Genomic DNA, 22,090 nt, shown 5'->3' on the forward strand with positions numbered 1-22,090 from the left:
CAGCACGGGGTGTTCTCTTATCTTGTTAATCAAGTAGTAAGCAAAGCAGCTCTGCCAGTCCATTTTATGAGTCTCTTGGTGGGCCACCTTCCACTGTTCCTCACTCCTCAGCCACTGCCGTCGTCTGTTTGTTTACATACAGCCTTGCAGTACCCACGCTCGTGCCCACAACCATTTTCCATTCATACGGACAACCAACAACTCGCTCCCAGTTGGGCATACGGGCAACCGTGGTTCCCCATAGCCCCAATTGTTGGACACCGCCTTTTAACCCTTTCATTGCTAAACGCAGCGTTAGGCATATTTGCTGGTGGTGCTAAACGCTCGCTGCGAGCTCCACCTGCACTCAAATCTCCCGCGTATGAAACTGTTCCAACACTAAGTCTCACAACACAACAGTAACTGGTGGATGTTCTTGCCAATATAGCGGCATTTTTGCATAGCTTCACCTATCACCTGACTGATTCTTTGACCAAATAGTTGTAAATATTGCAGCTGGTAATACTCCCTTGCCAGAATCTCAAGGAGAGATGTCTGCAGTTCCCTCAATATGGCTGATCATCCCGCATGCACCAATGTAAGTGTTAACATTCAACACTCCCTGAACGTGCATGTATGTTCGCAAGAGAGGCATACATGACCGACTCCTATAGATCTGGACCTCCTCTTTCCAGTGGTGTTTTTGGTTTTTAGCTGTGATGAATAGTTTTTGAGATACAGAGGTTAAAAGTGACCCCCCATTGGGCTGCCTGACTGGGCCTGAGGGGATAGTTGCATCCGCACCACGCGCTAGGAAAGGGTTAAGGCAGCACGCATGACACCGATGGTAGGTAGACGTGACCCATACATGTCTAGTATGCGTGTCGGTACTGGACAAGGGGGAGAGAGAGGCTCAGAAAGCTGCGGCTGATCGCTATTGATGTACAAAGACTACCTCTTAAATAATCCAATTCTGGGCCTGGATGATTTACATGATTATGTCACTGAATTCAGAATGTGATCATGTTGGTCTTCTGTACCTAAAAGCTCCTTGCCAAATACTGTACTTGATACATATGAGCAGTGCTCACAAAATTATCCTGTTACAAAGAAATTATTACTTATTTATGCCACTTTGCCCATTCCATCTGCCTCAGCTGAACAAAGATTTTCTACACTTAAACATATAAAATCATACAGATGGTCAACTATGGGTGAGGAGAGATTGAATGGGTTTGCAAAATTATACATTCACCGTGAAGTGACCAACGGTGATCTATTTGAAAATTTTGTTACGGCTGTCACTGTTTTATTTAAAAAAAAAATGGCCCCCCCCCCCCAAATTGTTTTCTTGATCCGCCACTGCGTGCGTGTGTGTGTGTGTTGTTATTCAATCCATGTGTTTGTGTGGTTGAGTCTAGATAGGTGGGTTGGCCGCGCGCGGGCAATGGTGACAGTGGAAACTGGCATGGGGGAGCCACATGCGTGCCACACCCACAGCTGCTTCTTACTTCCATTTGGCTACAGCAAGGAGTCCATAACTTGGGTGATGACAGCACGGGCCGCGGCGACCCTTGCTTTGGCAGACGACGCCATGTTGATGCAGGGCGAGTGCTTTGTTTGCGTTGTGGATGTTTGGTCTCCCTTCACTCTTTCCCATTTCCATTACATGACATTTCTTCACATTGAATTCCATCTCCCATTTCATACTCCAGTCCCAAATCTTATTCAGGTCTTCTTGCAGAATTTCAGTCTTTACTGTTTTTTATATGTCTCAGCAATTTCGCATCATCTGCAAACAGGCTCATGTAACTGCTTACTTTCTCCGGCATATCATTTATATATACTAGGAAAAGTATTGGTGCCAATACCAATCCTTGGGGCACTCCACTATCTACAATTCTCCATTCCAATTTCATATCCTTTACCACTGTTCTCAACTCTCTTCCCCTTAAATAACTCTTCATCCAGTTTTCATTTCCCTTTCAATCCTCCTTTATTTTCCAGCTGCCAGTCTTGTATGTGGAACTTTGTCAAAAGGCTTCTTCAGGTCCAAGTACACGCAATCTACCCATCCGTTCCTGTCCTGTGTTATGTCTGTCACTCTTGAGTAAAAGCTCAGTAAGTTTGTTACACATGAGTGCCTTCTAAAGCCATGCTGTTTTTCTGTAATAATATTATGTTCTAAAAATTTCGTCAGTTGTTTCTTTATCACTTTCTGCATATTTTACTAACTCGCTGGTCATGATACTGGTCTGTAGTTGTTTTTCTGTAATAATATTATGTTCTAAAATTTCGTCCATTGTTTCTTTATCACTTTCTCGCATATTTTACTAACTACGCTGGTCATGATACTGGTCTGTAGTTCAGAGGTTCTTCCTTTTCCTTGTTTTATATATAGGACCACCTCATCCCTCTGCCATTCCTTTGGTACTTTACCAGTTGATATTGAGCACTTTATGATATCATATACCGGTCCAACCAGCTGATTTCTGCATTCTTTCAATATAAAACCTGAGACTCCATCCAGTCCTTTTGCTTTCCTCTTTTCCAGCTCCTCCATTACTTTATATATCTCCTCTTTAGTTACTATAACTTCATCCATATGAACATTCATCTTGTCATCTTGTGGTACATTGAATTGTGATTCTTTTGTAAAAACTTGCTAGAACTTCTTGTTTAGCAGCTCAGTCATGTCTTTAGGATCTTCGATTATCCGATTTCCATCTTTCATTTTTCTTATTTTTTCCCTTGGTTTGATTTTTCCATTTATGAATCTATAAAACAGTTTAGGTTCTTCCTTGCACTTTTCAACAATATCCTTTTCATATCCTTTCTCTTCTTCTCTCCTTATTTTCACATATTCATTTCTTAATATCTTAAAATCTTCTTTATTTCTTTGATTCTTATTTCTTTTCAATCTCTTTCACGCTTTGTCTCATTTTTCCTTTGCATTTGCACATCTTGCATTAAACCAATCCTTCTTTCCTTTTTCTTTGGGTTTATATAATGGGACATATTTCATAACTCCTGTTTCATATGCCTCCATAAAAATATATTTTTCTTGCATCTCGCTTTTTTTCTTCAACTTTTCCCAGTCTAGCTCTCCTTATAGTTTCTTAAGATTTTCCATGTCCGCTTTCCTATAGTTTCTGCTGTTTCTTTTATATGATTCATCCCCCTTGATGCCTTCCTCCTCTGTTTCCATCTCTATTATCACATGATCACTCTTTCCCAGGGGGCACCCATATCTTAATTCATTTACCAAGTGCATTCCCTTTGTTAGCACAAGGTCCAGTCTTGCTGGTTCGTTGTCACTTCTGTATCTTGTGTTCTCCGTCACCCACTGTATCATCAAGTTTTCCATAGTCAATCTTAGAAATCTTTTCCCCTATGCCATTTCACTACCTCCGCTTTCAAATACAGTACCCTCTCGAGTTTTGCGCTCGCTTCGTCCCGAAGGTATAGCGTTAAACTTGAGGATTGCGAAACTCGAGGTATTGAAAACACTGAAAAAGCGCTTATCTGTTCCGACCTGTGGATTTTTTTTTTATATATTTTATTTATTTATTTATTTATTTATTTATTTATTTTTTTTTTACATGTGGGCTATGGCGCCGGTAGACTAGCCATCTGGGCCTGATGGTCGGCCCCGAGCCCGTCATGGCGCAGGCAACTGTTTATAGTGGCACCATTATACAATACCCTCTGGAGTTTCACACTATCCAAGTTTCGCGATCCATGAGTTTTGCAATCCACGAGTTTCGTGGTTAGTTCTAAATTCTTACCATCCCGACTTTAGCGCATTATCACCCCGAGTTTCACGCTGCTTTGACACGTACGGGTCACGTCTACTTACCATCGGCATCACGCACGCTACCTTTTTTGGTAGTATCACACTGGACGTTTTCCTCCAAACATTGTGGCTATGGAGAGAGAGAGAGAGAGAGAGAGAGAATGGGTCATTTTGAAGCCGCAGTTGAAGGTGGCAGCCTTACGATTGCCTGACAGTTCTTAAAACATGCTTGTGACTCGCTGGGAGTCTGATGACGTCATCGCCGACGCTCACCCTTTCAGCAGGCTTCACTTCCTTAAGGTGGTGTCACAATTGCCGTTTTCGTCCAACCGTTTGGTCTGCGGACAACGCCCGTACGCCCAACCGGGAGCGAGTTCATGGTTATCCTTATTAAGCTGGTGTTACACAGGGTTTTTTCTTCCCACTGAGTTGGTGCCACCTAGGGCAACCGGTAACTCCAACTTTTCCGGGTTTGTGTCACACACGGCCAATGGCGGTTGCCCGTATCCACATCCTCAATTTTTTTTTTTTTTTTTTTTTTTTTTTTACAGCAAAGGAGACAGCTCAAGGGCACAAAAAAGTAAACATCAATAAAAAAAAAAAAGCCCGCCACTCGCTGCTCCCAAAAAGAATCCAAAGAGGTGGCCGAAAGATAAGTCAGTTTCGGGAGGAGAGGTGTCCTGATACCCTCCTCTTGAAAGAGTTCAAGTCGTAGGCAGGAGGAAATACAGATGCACTTTTCAACAATATCCTTTTCATATCCTTTCTCTTCTTCTCTCCTTATTTTCACATATTCATTTCTTAATATCTTAAAATCTTCTTTATTTCTTTGATTCTTATTTCTTTTCAATCTCTTTCACGCAATGTAAACAATGCACTTGCCCTGTATCAACATGGCGCCGTCTGCTAAAGTAAGGGCTGTCGCGGCTTGTGCTGCCATTTACCCAAGTTATGGACTTGTTGCTGCTGTTAAATGGAAGGAAGAAACAGTTGTGGGTGTGGCATGCCTGTGGCTCCTCCATGCCAGTTCTCATTGTCACCACTGCACGTGCACAGCCAATCCACCCATCTTGACTCAACCACATAAACACATGGATCGAATAACAACAAACACACACACACACACACCAGACGGGGCGTACGGGCAGGGGCAGATCCAGAAACTCAATTTGGGGGGGGCCCGCATGTAAAATTTCATAAGTTAGCGACAGTCTCAGAACAGTGAAGACCAATGGATAGTGATGGCGGTTCTTTGCTTAAAATCCGCAGCTCCTGAGCAATCAACGTATATGTGACAAATGATTTTTTCTTGTATCTTTATATGAAGTGCAACAACAAGAAACAATTCAAATTGTACATCCGACCAGTGAAAAGGCAGATCTGAACAGGTAGAAATCATCACCATATGAGCATTCGAAGAAAACTAAATGTTTATTTCGATATGTAAGCAGCAAGGGTGATCATAATACAGGTCATGAATAAATTACAAACCTAAACTTTACAAAAAAGAGCTAATATGTAAAATTAGACACAGCTGAAGATAAAAAAGAATTATTTTAGGGCTTCTTTTACATGGGATTGAGGTAACACATTTGCAAAGATTGGCTGATCTAAAGAAATATATTTACAAATTCCCATGTATTCAACAAGTGCCTCACTAAGCAAGAGTAGTCGGCGTTTTTTTTCGCCGAATTTGCTCATCACTCTCGACTGAAATGGGGATATCATAATGGACACAGAGGAGGGCCGACGGTACTCCTCAGATAGGTTTTCAGCTTTTTCAATGCTGAAAAAGACCTCTCAGCTTCCGCGTTGTAGACTGGAAGCATCAACAGAGTTTTCAAGAGAATGGCGAGATTGGGGAACATGCTGGTGCTGGCGTGTGCCTGGGCTTCTTTGATAGTCTGGAAGACCGGAACAGATAATGCCCAGCGCTCCGCTTCCGCCTTCACGAGTCAGGGATTCGATGTCGAGCTCGTAGAGTCAACCGCCAGCACAGCCGCAACATCCATTTTGGGGCCTTTGAGGAGTTGCTTGAGCTATAGTGTGACAGGCACTGTGTCGTCGCCGAACCGACTCTTCCACTCAGCCAAGACGTGGTCCACGAATGGAATGTACACCGCCCGGCGGTAGTAGGTTCTCCAGCATGCTCACACTGAACATTTGATCGCTGGGTCTGTCGTCCACAGAGTCGTGGCACAGGGATGGTGTCATGCGATGAACCCACCTCGACCAAAAGCTATTCCGCTTTCATGAATACGTTGTGGAAATGATTTTCCGCATCTGCTCTGAACTTGGCAAAAATGGTCTCGATGCCATGGGTCGTGGCATAGGCTGACACCAGGTCGCCATCTTTTCTCTGAAGAGTTCGGCTCGGCTTGAGAGTATGCGTAATATACCTTCACTCCACTACAACCAGTCCAACGAGAAAGTGGGGAACACGTATGGCGATGAGAAGGAGCCCAGCAGTGGCGTCAAGTTCTACCTCGAGAAAAACAGTGATGACAGGCAGAAATTCAACGAAAACCAGCACTGCATCATGCCTCTCAATCCACCTGGTGGGGCACAGGGGAACAAGCTTTTCGCGCTTGGCCGAGGTAAGCTTGACAACCTCTGTGAAGCGGAGAGAGCGCATATTTGAAGAATGAACGAAGTTGTACACCTCGGTCAGTGTTTGAAGAGCGATCTTCACTTCTTTGACGTCACATGCCTTTGTTAGTACACTAGATTCTGCTGGTGGTTAAAGCAGTGGATTGGCTTGGCCAGGGTGTACTTCTTCATGAGTACTGTGGCACACCCTTTGAATTTTCCCATCATGGCACTTGCTCCATCGAAACCAAGTCCTCTGCACTTGGCCATGTCCAATCCGAGGCCTTCAACGGTGCGCAAAAGGAGCCAGGCTAAACCTTTACCGGTGAGGTCTTGGGCGTGCACAAAAGCAAGGAAGTCTTCCCTTATTTCCTATTCGAAGTGCCGAATGATGATAGTGGCCTGCACTAAAATTCACTTTCTGCTTGCATGTGAAGAATGAGGTCACAAAGATTTTTTCCTAGGCCTTTAAATTTTGCTCTGTAATATTCAATATACGATTCTGTAACTTAAATACTGAAAATAGAGAAAGAAAATCCTGAGTTCTCCAGAAATGCAACAGAAAGGGAACAGTTTTCGTTTAGACTCTCTCTCTGAAAGTGGACATTTTAGCAGATGGGGGGGGGGGGCGTCCGACACCCCCGGCCCCTCCCCCCCCTGGGTATGGCGTATTACGGCCTAGTACGAGTATATAGATTGTTAGATCAGTGCGAGCCCCATAAGAGCGCGGGGCCCTGGGCATGTGCCCGTTGTGCCCTGGCCCTGCAGGAGAGTGAAAAATTTCATCAGACACCGAAAAAAATTAAATAGAGGAGGATTTTTTTTTAAAGTTTGGAGGACAGCGTCCAGAGTTATCTAGCGGCTGCCGGCTTCGCTCCCCAGCTCTCTAGCTTTCTAGGGGTAGGTATCATAAATATATTTTATGTTTTCTCAATTCATGGGTACTTCAAATATTTTAGTTATCCTAATATTTTTGGGGGGGGCCCTGGCCATCTGGCTCCCCACCCCCGTATCCGCGCCTGCATATGCCTACAGCCGATGACACATTCCGTATTATAGTTGCAGCACATTATAAGCGAGTCAGTTTTGTACTGACTATCCGCATATACTCGAGATTTTTTTTTGGGGGGGGAGATTTTTTAGCCGGGCCCCTGGGCCCCCCCCCTGTATCCGCCCCTGCGTACGGGTGTTGCCCGTAGCCCCAACGGTTGGACGAAAACGGTCATTGTGACACCGCCTTAAGGCAGTGAAGCATCGGTGATGACGTCATCGGACTTGTAATGAATCACAAGTGTGTTTTCAGAACTGGCAGCCATTCGTAAGGCAGCTGTCTTCAACTGCGGCTTCAAAACAACTTGTTCTCTTCCCGTTTTCTCTCTCTCTCTCTCTCTCTCTCTCTCTCTCTCTCTCTCTCTCTCTCTCTCTCTTGCCATAGCCACAATGTCTGGAGGAAAACGTCCAGCGTGATACTAAAGGTAACTCGATTTACGCGAGTATTGCGTCCTTGAAGTGGTCGCGTAAATCAAAAACAATGTAAATCAAACAAGAGGTAGGTTTCTGTCGAAAAATAATTACCGTATTTTGCGGCGTATAACGCGCACCGGCGTATAATGTGCACCCCAAACTTTAAGACAACAATTTTGAAAAAAAAAGTTCTTAAAATGCTCAGAAATATGTACGGGTTAAAGAACATTGACAATGTACAGTTTCCCGAAATTTATATATTTTTGGTGTAATCTGTACTGCTTGAATTGACAAGTGTCCTTGAGTAAAGCAATGAAAATGGCGGTCGGGCTGGTGTTGTGAGAAATACATCCCCGTACATACTGATGATGCACAGCTTCTGATATCATAATAAGCATATTATTCTCACCATCACTCGTAGGTTATGACAGACAACTAGGCGAGACACAATTCACACGGTTCTGGTGACACACGGCGTGCAGCTGTTTGCCAGCTGTGACATCAAGATCAAGATCATACAATGGCGCCCGACGGGAGAACGGGATAACAGCTGGCATGGGTGATCCTCCACCAATTTAATTTCTGTATAGTAGTTATTTGATCACCCTGTATTCTATGGTAACATATTATAAGACAGCTATGGACTATGAAGGATCATTAACAATATTAAAGGTAAGTTTGCAGTTGTTATTGGATAAGACAAAACAGAGACCCTTAAAAACACTCCAAAGAAGAAAAAAAGATCATTAACCCCTTCGCGCCGGATGCTAAAAAAGCCCGCCTGGCTGATATACGGCGTGCGCGACCGCGCGCTACTGCGCGCGGGAAACCTGAGCCGGCATGTATCTGCTTGTCGCCTCCGTATATTATGCTGCTGAAAGCCCTCATTACATGTATCCCGTATTTCCAAAGCAGCATACACGACGAGTCAACATATACCTGCTATGCATAATATAAATTAAAACGCGAAATAAAAAAAAAAAAGCGAAATAAAGAAAGGGGAGAAAGGGGCAAGGGGGAAAGAAATAGAGAAAGCAGATGATTGTGTAGAGGAGGAAGAATGTCGAGAAATTATCAACAAATACAACTCTGTTATCATCAGTCAGAGAGCTGCCAGATACTCCTTTGTCATCACAGACAATGTATGTGTGTACGTGTGTGTGTGTGTGTGTGTGTGTGAGAGAGAAAGAGAGAGAGATAGGCAAGGAGTGGTGGTGTTGGCACCTTGGTGTATGAGAGAGAGAGAGAGAGAGAGAGAGAGAGAGAGATAGAGAGATAGAGAGATCATCTGCCACCGAGGCGCCTGACACCATCACGTCTCGCCGAGACGTGATGGTGTCGGCGCCTCGGTGTCTGAGAGAGAGAGAGAGAGAGAGAGAGAGAGAGAGAGAGAGAGATCCAATGAGACTTCCTAATTTTAGACACAAGGCAGGAAGAAGGCGGTGCATACTGTAGCTCATTTTTTGTGATTGGTGGGAACAAGGATGGTGGGAGGAGCAATAGGATTTCAAGGACAGCATACGGCGTCTTTACTTAGTAACCAACACAAAGTACAGGACAACTCAATAGAAGAAAAAACAGAATAGAAATATGACGCCTACGTAGGCGTCATCGTATATGCTACTGGGGCTTCATGACGCCTATGTAGGCGTCATCGTATTGAAACGGTTAAAAATTTGTACAGTCGGCGTATAATGCACAGGGCTAAACTTTCAGGCATTTTTTATGTGAAAAAGGTGCGCGTTATACATTCAGTGGAGAGAGAGAGAGAGAATATCCTTATCACCGAGATATCCAGTCAGGCACTCAGTCTCAGCCTCACTCGTCTGAGAAAGAAATGAGGGACAGCATGAGCGCCTGGCTAGTATTGGTACTGGTACCGTACTGTATAGCTGGTACCGTTAGTACCAGTACTGGTACCGTTACCTGCCCACCCCTATCGTTGAGTACCTTTAAAGGTAGCGTGCGTGACTCCGATGGTAAGTAGATGTAACCCGTACGTGTCAAAGCAGTGCGAAACTCGGGGTGATAATGCGCGAAAGTCGGAATGGTAAGAATTCAGGACTAACCGCGAAACTTGTGGATCGCGAAACTCGGATAGCGCGAAACTCGAGAGGGTACTGTATTTCCTAATTTACCTCCTTACAGTTGAAGTCTCCAACTAACAAAGACTTTTGTTTGCTTTGAGTAACCTACTCAAACTCGGAATGGTATCTTCTATCATGGTCTCATATTCTTTTTTGTTCCATGAGTTTGTTCTTGGTGGTACATAGGTTGCTATTATCATCATCATTTCTCTGTTTTTGTTTTCTAGATTAACACTCACTATTTCCGCCTTTCCTTCTCCATATACTACTGATTTCACTAATACCTCCTTCCTCGTCATTATCATCTCTCCTCCACCACCTATACCCTTTCTCTCCTTCCTCCATACATTGTAATTATTATCAAACACTATTTGAATGACCTCATTCAGTTCTGTTTCTGTCAAACATACAATCTTGGGCTCTTTTTCCTGTAAGTAGTCTGGTAGTTCCAGTTTTCTAGATATTATCCTGTCTACATTTGTATAAATCACACTTAATTCCTTTTTTGTTTCAATCTTGTCTAGCTTCTGTTCTCTTTCGTCTTTACCCTTATGTACCATTTCTTTACTCTGTCTCCCAGAACTCTCCCTCCTCCCCCCCAAAAAAAACTTTTTCCTCTTCTGATCTTTCATTATTTCTCTCTTTTGCCTCTGCTTGTAATTCATTCCATTTTTTCCTTCTTCATTTCTATTTTTCTTTATATATATTTCCTTACATTCATCTATTTCCCTTAGTTTAGTTGTTCTTTATAATATTTCCTCAGTTACCTTCTGTGATTTTAATCTTGATTTAACTGGCCTTGTCTTACCTTCTATGTAATGGCCCATCCTAACAATATCTTCCACCTCTTCCTCAAGGTTTTGTATTTCTTCGTCATTCAAGTTTTTCAGTAAGTCCTTCACTGACTAAGTTCTTCCTTATCCCTTCTTGGTTTATATGTTATGTTTTTCTCTTTCATTCTGAATATTATAACACTCTTTTTCTTATCCGCTACATCTCTCACTAAATCTTCATTCTTTTTTAAGACCTTGACCACCTCTTTTTCTACATTTTCCTTCTCTTTTAGTTGCTTTTCAATTATTTCCTTGAAGTCTACATTAGCTTTATCATGTTCTACTTTCCATGTCTTCATCTCACCCTGCACTTCCTCCCTTACTCTCTTTTCTTCCTTGCCCATTATCTCTTTCAGGTCTTCATTTTCCTTTCTTACCACTCCTAGTCCTTCCTTCACCATTTTCTCATATTTTAACTTCTCTTTCAACTTCTCATTTTGAACTAGTTTTTTTCCCTTTCTCCTAGGCTTTGCACTTGACTTGCCTAGACTTTCCCTTAAGTCACTGTGCATCTTCTTACCTTCCATATCTTCATCCTCCTTGATCTTGACTTCTGATCCATGTATTCAGTTTCTTTTCCACCAGCAACACTTTTCTGTACAGAGACAGTTCATTATTTCCAAAACCAGAGAAATTTGGCTCACTAGATTCATAACAATCTTCACTATCCTCATACCCTCCCACAGCTCCCTCTCGCATTTTCAGTCCTGCTCCATTTCCTCTTCCTCCTCTTTTCGGTGTCTGCCACCCCTCTTCCTCCTCATTCATCTAACACTAGCTTTTTTCAGTTCTATAAATGGGAGATGGGCCTCACAGCATAACCCTGACCCCTGTAAACACAACAACAGCTGATCCCAGCACAGGGAGTGGGGGGAGCAAACAACTACACGTCCACTTTGCTTGGTCTCTTTCTCAGTGTGTGTGTGTGTGTGTGTGTGTGTGTGTGTGTGTATTTGCCTAGTTGTATTTACCTAATTGTGACATACGGGAAAAGAGTACGCTCGCGCTGTCCCGTCTCCATATCCACTCTTATTCAACTTTTCCTTAAAATCATGAATGTTTCTTGCACAAACCACCCCCTCCTTCAGTCTATTCCACAGCTCAATGCTTCTGTTTGGGAAGCTAAACTTTTTCACATCTCTCCTGCACGTGGTTGCCCTCAACTTCTTTCCATGTCCTCTTGTTTCTCTCTCGTTCCACACACACAAGAGCTCTCTGTCCAAATCTTCACTCCGCTCGCCACCCTGTACACCACTATCAGATCTCCTCTCTCTCTTCTCTCCTGGGTTGTGAACCCCATGCTATTGAGTCTCTCCTCATAAGTCCGATCTCGAAGCTCCGGTACCATCTTAGTTGCCACTCTCTGCATTCTTTTCAGTTTCCTTATGTTCTTCTTTTTGTGAGACCAGACCACTGCTGCATACTCTAACCTTGGCCTTATCATTGTGACTATTATTTTCTTCATCATCTCCTCATCCAAGTATACAAATGCCGTCCTTATGTTCCTCAGCAAATTCAGTTTGTCCCGTTATCCTGTTGATGTGTTTGTCCGGTGACATGTTCTCTGAGACAGTCATTCCCAAATCTTTTTCCTCCACTCCTCTGCATATTATCTCACTTCCCATCTTATAATTATATTCACATCTTCTGTCACTCCTCCAAACACCATTGTTTTACATTTCCCAAGGTTGAACTCCATCTGCCATGTACCACCATATCATTTATATAAACAGCAAACATTATTAGTGCCAACACCAAACCTTGCGGGACTCCACTCATCACAGGGCACCAGTTGGAAACCCTGTCCCTGATTATCGTCCTCATTTTCCTTAGTTAGGAAGTCCTCCAGCCACTTAATCAGTCCATCACCCACTCCACCCCTATTTTAATTTTCCAAATTAGTCTTCTGTGTGGTACTTTGTCAAATATCTTTTTCAAATCCAGGTACACTCCATCTGCCCAACCTTCTCTCTCATGTATTAAATCTGACACCCTTGAGTAGTAACATAACAAGTTGGTGACACAAGATCTCTCTCCTGAATCCAAACTGGCATTCCGAGATAATTTTCTGACATTCTAAGAGATCTGACCACCTGTTTTTAACCAGTCTTTCACATATCTTTGCAACCACACTAGTGAGTGATACCGGTCTGTAATTTAATGGGTCATCTCTCTTGCCTCCCTTAAAAATCGGTACTATGTTCGCTCTCTTCCAGTCTTGCAGTACTTTTCCTTCACTCAGGGAGGCACTCATTATGAAGTGCAGTTTCTCTGCAAGCCGCTCACTACATTCTTTCAAGATCCACCCTGATACTCCATCCGGCCCCTGTCATTTTTCTCACGTCCAGCTTGATCAAACTTTCCCTGACCTCCTGCACCGTTAACTGTATCTCTTGCATAACCCTTCCTCTTTCCTGGCCTGGGGGTTGAACAAATTCTTCTTTTATGAAAACTATGGAAGCTGTTTTTCATCACCTCCGCCATCTCTGTTGGGTCCTCATATGTAGCTTCGTCCATTTTCAGTTTATTGATTTTTTCTTTATTCTTTAATTTGCCGTTCACATGTCAATAGAATAGTTTGGGTTGGTCTTTGCACTTGACGATTATGTCTTTCATATTTTCTTTTTTCTTCTCTTCTAATCTTTCCACCTTCCTTGCTTGTTTGAAATCGTTTCATGAGTTGATTTTTCTTCGTCTCCTCCATCCCTTCCAAGCTTCCTCTTTTCTCTTTCTAGCTGTCTCATCTCTTGTTAAACCACTCCTTTTTACCAATATCCTTTTGGTTACCTTGGGGACATATCTATTATTGGCTTCCTTGTATAGCTTTAAAAACTCCTCCCACTTATCCTGTGTACTCTTGGCTTTGTACAGCCCACTCCAATTTGCATTTTCAAAAAAGGTTCTCATGCTAACAAAGTCTGCCTTGCAGTAGTTGCTTCTCCAAATTTTGTGATCTTCTTTTTGCTCAATCATTCTCTTTTCTGATACAGTACTTCAGATTCCACAACTGCATGGTCACTCTTCACTATTAGACAAGCTATTTTAAATTTTCTATTATTTCCTGCTCCTTACTAAATACCAGGTCTAGTCTTGATGCCTCGCCTTCTTTCCCGAATCTGGTATGTTCTTTGATCCATTGAGTCATTACATGTTCCATTGCCAGTTGCAGGAGTCTTCCTCCCCACAACTCGTCTGTTACCTGCATCTGCCAATCCTCCTATTCCACCTCCTTGCAGTTGAAATCACCCATTATAATTATTCTCTCACATTCCCTCAACATTCCATCCAGGCAACTCACCGTGTCTTGTATCATTTGTTCATATTCCCGCACCTCCCAGACGCTTGTTTTGGGGGGCACATACCCTACTACATAATGCTGCCTCCTTCCTTCAGCACCCCCAATTTTCACTTTCAATACCTCTGCCAAGCCTTCACCCTCAATCACCTCCACCCTAATGCCTTTTTTTACCATCAACATAACACCTCCTCCCTGTCTTATCTTTCTGTCTCTCCTCCATATGTTGTCTGCACCTTCTCCAATCCACACCATCTCAATTGGTTCACACAACTTAGTTTCCATTATCCCCACAATATCAGGTTCTTGTCTCTCAAATAGTAGTCGTTAACCTGTACAGAATTTAGCACGTATATCTACGTACCTCATTGGGAAGTGTTTAGTACGTATATATACGCATGCTCTTTTGAGGGTTTATACGCCCTTTATTTTTGTTTGTATATAGTACCCTCTCAAGTTTCGCACTATCCGAGTTTTGTGATCTTTGAGTTTAGCGCTTAGTCCTAAATTCTTACCATCATGACTTTTGCTCATTACTGCCATGAGTTTCACGTTGCTTTGACATGTACAGGTAACTCTCAATCTATGCGAGTTTGGTTTACGCATTTTTTAAATAATGCGGGGTCCAAAATCCAAATAAATGTTTAATTTACATGTTTTTTTCACTTATACGCTACTTAACAATAGGTAAGTGCGCGGTACCAGTACCGGTACTAATGGTACCAGCTATATGCAGTACCGGTACCAGCTATACAACGGTACCGGTACCAGACTGTTTGCACCGTACCAATACTAGCCAGCTGCTGATGGTGTCCCTCATTTCTTCCTCACACGAGTGAGGCTGAGATTGAGTGCCGAGTGGATATCTCGGTGATATGGATATTCTCTCTCTCTCTCTCTCTCTCTCTCTCTCTCTCTCTCTCTCTCTCTCTCTCTCTCCACTTAATGAATATTTATTTTACGATAGAAACCTACCTCTTGTTTGATTTACATTGTTTTTTATTTACGCGACCTCTTCAAGGACACAATACTCGCGTAAATCGAGAGTTACCTGTACAGGTTGCGTCTACCTACCGTCGGTGTCATACGTGCTGTCCATACGTCCATCACCCACTCCACCCCTATTTTAATTTTCCAAATTAGTCTTCTGTGTGGTACTTTGTCAAATATCTTTTTCAAATCCAGGTACACTCCATCTGCCCAACCTTCTCTCTCATGTATTAAATCTGACACCCTTGAGTAGTAACATAACAAGTTGGTGACACAAGATCTCTCTCCTGAATCCAAACTGGCATTCCGAGATAATTTTCTGACATTCTAAGAGATCTGACCACCTGTTTTTAACCAGTCTTTCACATATCTTTGCAACCACACTAGTGAGTGATACCGGTCTGTAATTTAATGGGTCATCTCTCTTGCCTCCCTTAAAAATCGGTACTATGTTCGCTCTCTTCCAGTCTTGCAGTACTTTTCCTTCACTCAGGGAGGCACTCATTATGAAGTGCAGTTTCTCTGCAAGCCGCTCACTACATTCTTTCAAGATCCACCCTGATACTCCATCCGGCCCTGTCATTTTCTCACGTCCAGCTTGATCAAACTTTCCCTGACCTCCTGCACCGTTAACTGTATCTCTTGCATAACCCTTCCTCTTTCCTGGCCTGGGGGTTGAACAAATTCTTCTTTTATGAAAACTATGGAAGCTGTTTTTCATCACCTCCGCCATCTCTGTTGGGTCCTCATATGTAGCTTCGTCCATTTTCAGTTTATTGATTTTTTCTTTATTCTTTAATTTGCCGTTCACATGTCTATAGAATAGTTTGGGTTGGTCTTTGCACTTGGATTATGTCTTTCATATTTTCTTTTTCTTCTCTTCTAATCTTTCCACCTTCCTTGCTTGTTTGAAATCGTTTCATGAGTTGATTTTCTTCGTCTCCTCCATCCCTTCCAAGCTTCCTCTTTTCTCTTTCTAGCTGTCTGCATCTCTTGTTAAACCACTCCTTTTTACCAATATCCTTTTGGTTACCTTGGGGACATATCTATTATTGGCTTCCTTGTATAGCTTTAAAAACTCCTCCCACTTATCCTGTGTACTCTTGGCTTTGTACAGCCCACACCAATTTGCATTTTCAAAAAAGGTTCTCATGCTAACAAAGTCTGCCTTTCAGTAGTTGCTTCTCCAAATTTTGTGATCTTCTTTTGCTCAATCATTCTCTTTTCTGATACAGTACTTCAGATTCCACAACTGCATGGTCACTCTTCACTATTAGACAAGCTATTTTAAATTTTCTATTATTTCCTGCTCCTTACTAAATACCAGGTCTAGTCTTGATGCCTCGCCTTCTTTCCCGAATCTGGTATGTTCTTTGATCCATTGAGTCATTACATGTTCCATTGCCAGTTGCAGGAGTCTTCCTCCCACAACTCGTCTGTTACCTGCATCTGCCAATCCTCCTATTCCACCTCCTTGCAGTTGAAATCACCCATTATAATTATTCTCTCACATTCCTCAACATTCCATCCAGGCAACTCACCGTGTCTTGTATCATTTGTTCATATTCCGCACCTCCCAGGCGCTTGTTTTGGGGGCACATACCCTACTACATAATGCTGCCTCCTTCCTTCAGCACCCCAATTTTCACTTTCAATACCTCTGCCAAGCCTTCACCCTCAATCACCTCCACCCTAATGCCTTTTTTTACCATCAACATAACACCTCCTCCCTGTCTTATCTTTCTGTCTCTCCTCCATATGTTGTCTGCACCTTCTCCAATCCACACCATCTCAATTGGTTCACACAACTTAGTTTCCATTATCCCCACAATATCAGGTTCTTGTCTCTCAAATAGTAGTCGTTAACCTGTACAGAATTTAGCACGTATATCTACGTACCTCATTGGGAAGTGTTTAGTACGTATATATACGCATGCTCTTTTGAGGGTTTATACGCCCTTTATTTTTGTTTGTATATAGTACCCTCTCAAGTTTCGCACTATCCGAGTTTTGTGATCCTTGAGTTTAGCGCTTAGTCCTAAATTCTTACCATCATGACTTTTGCTCATTACTGCCATGAGTTTCACGTTGCTTTGACATGTACAGGTAACTCTCAATCTATGCGAGTTTGGTTTACGCATTTTTTAAATAATGCGGGGTCCAAAATCCAAATAAATGTTTAATTTACATGTTTTTTTCACTTATACGCTACTTAACAATAGGGGTGCGCAGGTACCGGTACCAGTACCGGTACTAATGGTACCAGCTATACAGTACGGTACCGGTACCAGACTGCTTGGTACCGGTACCAATACTAGCCAGCTGCTGATGGTGTCCCTCATTTCTTCCTCACACGAGTGAGGCTGAGATTGAGTGCCGAGTGGATATCTCGGTGATATGGATATTCTCTCTCTCTCTCTCTCTCTCTCTCTCTCTCTCTCTCTCTCTCTCTCTCTCCACTTAATGAATATTTATTTTTCGATAGAAACCTACCTCTTGTTTGATTTACATTGTTTTTTATTTACGCGACCTCTTCAAGGACACAATACTCGCGTAAATCGAGAGTTACCTGTACAGGTTGCGTCTACCTACCGTCGGTGTCATACGTGCTGTCTTAAAAGTCGGTGTCCAACCATTGGTGCTACTGGCAACCGCGGTTGCCCATATGCCCAACCGGGAGCGAGTTGTTGGTTGTCCTTATGAATGGAAAACGGTTGTGAGTACAAGCGTGGGTACGTGGGTACTGAACGGCTGCATGTAAACAAACAGACAACGGCAGTGGCTGAGGAGTGAGGAGCTTTGGAAGGTGGCCCACCAAGAGACTCGTAAAATGGACTGGCAGAGCTGCTTTGCTTACTACTTGATTAACAAGATAAGAGAACACCCGGTGCTGTGGAACCACAGTCCAAAACCCTTTTTCTCAAGTCTATGAAAATTGTAGATATCCCGGTGTTGTTTTCCTCTTCTTCTTTTGACCTGTAATGCATGGCAGCAACGGTGAAAAGTGATAGTGAAAAATAGCAAAAGGGCATAGAAAAGCATAATCAGGGAAAGAAGAGGACAGAAAAACACTGAAGTTCAGTGTGAAGTGTATAAGTGCGCACTGTTAAGTAACTAAGGACTGCTTTCACAGTCACTTTGTTTTGATCATTACCAATGGCGGCGATCGCCGCTCACCGTTGCCAGATTGTCATACTCAGAGCATAGTATTTACCGGTTTCTGATGCCTAACTATTGCCAAGAAACATCAGGATCTAACTCTTTAAATGATAACTATAAATGAGTTTCGTTATTGGAGCCCAGAAGACAGTTTAGGGGTAAGATGTCGGGAAATATAATCGGCTGAGTACGACAATCTGGCAACGTTGTCGCCATTTAGTATTTCATGTGAAACTGGCCGATGGGGTAGTGGCGGCTGCAGAGGAAGCGAGAGATGTTGAGAGTGTGTGGTAAGTGCGGGGCTAGGCTAACCCCACAGCCGCCACTACCCCATCCGCCAGTTTCACATGGAAATACTACAGCGGCAATTGCCGCCATTGGTAATGATCAAAACAAACAAAATGACTGAAAGTGCCCCTAAGTGCATGTTGTGAAGTATAAAAGTGTTGAGGATGGCCTAAGTAGTGTTACAAAGCATTACAGGTCAAAAGAAGGAGAAGAAGAAAAAGGTCCACTACACTGGCTGGTGTTGCGAGAAATATCTCCCCGATGAAATTAGTCATTCTGCTGTCCACCACGCATGCGCGCTGTGGGAATACACAACATTAAAAGTATTAATTTGCCTGGTTTTGTTCTAGTTTGTCCGCTTGTGATCTTTGTGAGTGGTGAGGGAAATACGGAAACAGTCAGCAAGTTGAACCTCTCTGCGAGCTATTTTGCGGCGGCGGCAGCGGTTTACATTCAATAGGCATTGAAAAGTCAATAATGATATTAGTGATTAATGATTTATAACAGAAAGAGCTAGCATATTATTTCATAACACACAGAAAACTTCCAGAAAAATATAGGTTTGTCGAACTGTCCCATGGGTGACCCCGAGCGACTGCCCTTACTTTAGCTGACGACATCACGTGGATCACAAGCATGTATTCAGAATTTCAGAACTGCCAGCCAATTGTAAGGCAGCTGCCTTCAACTGCAGCTTAAAAATGACCTGTTCTCACTTCCAATTTTCTGCCTATTACCAAGGTATGTATTTTGAGATAACAAGGGAGTAAAGTCATTATTTTCCACGGGTCGGAACCAATAAGCGCTTTTACATGGATTTCAATACCTTGAGTTTCGTGATCCTTGAGTTTAGCGCCATACCTTCGGAATGAAGCAAGCATGAAACTCGAGAGGGTACTGTATGTAATGTTGTTCATTGACAGTAAAGAGGGATGATTTGACAAGTCCGTATTTTTTAATAGATGTTAAAGGGCCTTTCTGGACATTTGTCCGCATTCCAACAACAATCATTATACAAGAAGGAAAGTTACTTTCTTCTAGGTAATTACTCCTTGATTCTATAATCAGTAAGGCATGTAGAATTGTAAATTACGGTTCAGAGTAATCGGAAATGAAAACTGATCGTCAGAAGCTTCATAGTATTATGTTGAGCTATGAGAACTACACACGGCCTTGTAGCGAGCGGTGTTGCCTAATGCACATCCAACTATTTTGTTGTACTTACAATTCCTGTTTATTTTATTAGGTTTTTGTGATGTAACGAAGTACTTATACATTACTCATGCTTTAGGGTTGTGAGAAGTGTTTATAATGGAAAGAATATAGGCTCTAAAAATCTCTAAGATAAATTTCCCTTTCCTGGTAAGACATCGTTAGTTCTGAGATGAAGAAAAATAAAAGAACAAACACTCCTGTGCTCCATTCCTCACATATAAATAATACATATATCATATGATTTGTAATTTTTTTTTACATTTAATGAGCCAAAAAAAAAAAAAAAAAAAAGTGCAACCTGGCATGACCCTTATCTATGACAAAAGACGACACTGTACAGGTTAAACTCTATCCTCGATGAAACTATTCCAATAATTATCAGTTATGTCAATTTCCACCCTTCCTCTTTTGCTGTTAGTGTGTGTATTTACCCAGTTGTAATTTTACAGGGCCTGGGCTTACGCTCGTGTGGTCCCGTCTCCGTATCTATAATTATCCAACTTTTCCTTGAAACTGCACACTCTTCGCCAATACTATTTCTTCACTTAGTCTGTTCCAAACCTCTATATTTCTTTGTGGGAAGCTATATTTCTTTATGTCTCTTGAGCATCTTCCCTTCCTCAACTTTTTACTATGTCCTCTAGTATTCCTGCTGGAAGGTTCCTCTCTTAGTAGCAATTTCTCGTTATCTACTTCTTCCATTTTACTCAATAGCCTATATATTTGTATTAGGTCTCCTCTTTCTCTTGTTTGTTCTAGTGTTGGTAAGTCCATTTCCTTTAGTCTCTCCTCGTATGTCAGTCCCTCCAGTTCTGGAACAATTTTTGTTGCCATCCTCTGTATTCTTTCAATTTTTTTTATGTGTTTCTTCATATGTGGAGACCACACTGTTTCTACGTATTCTAGTTTAGGTGTGTGTGTGTGTGTGTGTGTGTGTGTAGCTGACATGTTCACTGTGTGAGGACTGGAACTGAACTGATCATCAACCAAGCGGTGTAGGTCAGTGTTGCCAATTCCTCCGTAGCACTTCCGGTGGCATTCGCCCACAAATGTAACCACAAGCTGCCAAAACAGAGCGGCAAGCACAGATAAAATGTCTAGAAGTTGGCAGTCACTCTGATAACTAATCTCCTGCTGTGACTTTTGATTTGTATCGCATTGTGTTATTAAAAAAAAATCGTAATTGAAAATGTATACATACTGGCTTTTTAACATTGCTTGAAACCAAATTCATGTAATTTTAACTCACGCAAAACAATAGGTACCATAGCTTTTTATCAGGACTTCAGCTTTGTCAGGACATTATTGCTTAATGTTTTTTTTTTTTTCTTTTTTTTGCAATTTTATGTAATATATTTATTATTGTTACAGGATCAGGTTGACTTGGCAGTGTACAGATCACTTGATGTTTTCTCAGACAACATAAGAGGAGAAAATCTACTGGGGAAGTAAGTTCTTTGTCCATGTTTTTGTTGTATTACTTCAATTTATATGTTTTGAAAGATTATACGTATATTTTGGGAGGCGGTGGCTAAGTCGACAGAGTGACGGCGCCACGTTCAGGAGGACGCGAGTTCAATCCCCGCCCGGTGCCACCAAGCTGGGATTTTTCAGCCGCCGCCGAGTGGCTTAAAACTACCCACATGCTGTCCAGAAGACCACCTATCAACCCGGACTCTAGATTCTAGGATTAAAGATGAGCTCGGGAGGCAGCATGAGCCAATGCAAGATGGCGCCACTATAAACACTTGCCTGCGCCAGAACGGGCTGGGCAGACCATCAGGTCCCACCGGGAAGAAGCCTTGGACCGACCATCAGGATCCACCGGGAAGAAGCCTACCGTCGCAATAGGCTGCGACGTATAAAAAAAAAAAAAAAAAAAAAAAAAAAAATAGTTGTATCTTTTGGCTTCGTCCTCAATCTTTAGAAGCAGGTTCACAATTCATTGATGATTCTGCATAACTTCTTCCCTAAGTCTCATATTGTCAACTTCTTTTTAACTAACCAGTAACTCCCTTGCCTTCCACACCACACAAGATGATTCTGCATAACTTCTTCCCTAGGTCTCATGTGGTCAACTTCTTCTTAACTCTAACCAGTAACTCCCTCACCTCCCTCACCACACAAGATGATTCTGCAGAACTTCTTCCCTAGGTCTCATGTGGTCAACTTCTTTTTAACTCTAACCAGTAACTCCCTCACCTCCCTCACCACACAAGATGGTTCTGCAGAACTTCTTCCCTAGGTCTCATGTGGTCAACTTCTTTTTAACTCTAACCAGTAACTCCCTCACCTCCCTCACCACACAAGATGATTCTGCAGAACTTCTTCCCTAAGTCTCATGTGGTCAACGTCTTTTTAACTCTAACCAGTAACTCCCTCACCTTCCTCACCA

This window comes from Eriocheir sinensis, chromosome 28 (genome assembly GCF_024679095.1).
Source record: "Eriocheir sinensis breed Jianghai 21 chromosome 28, ASM2467909v1, whole genome shotgun sequence".
NCBI lineage: Eukaryota > Metazoa > Arthropoda > Malacostraca > Decapoda > Varunidae > Eriocheir > Eriocheir sinensis.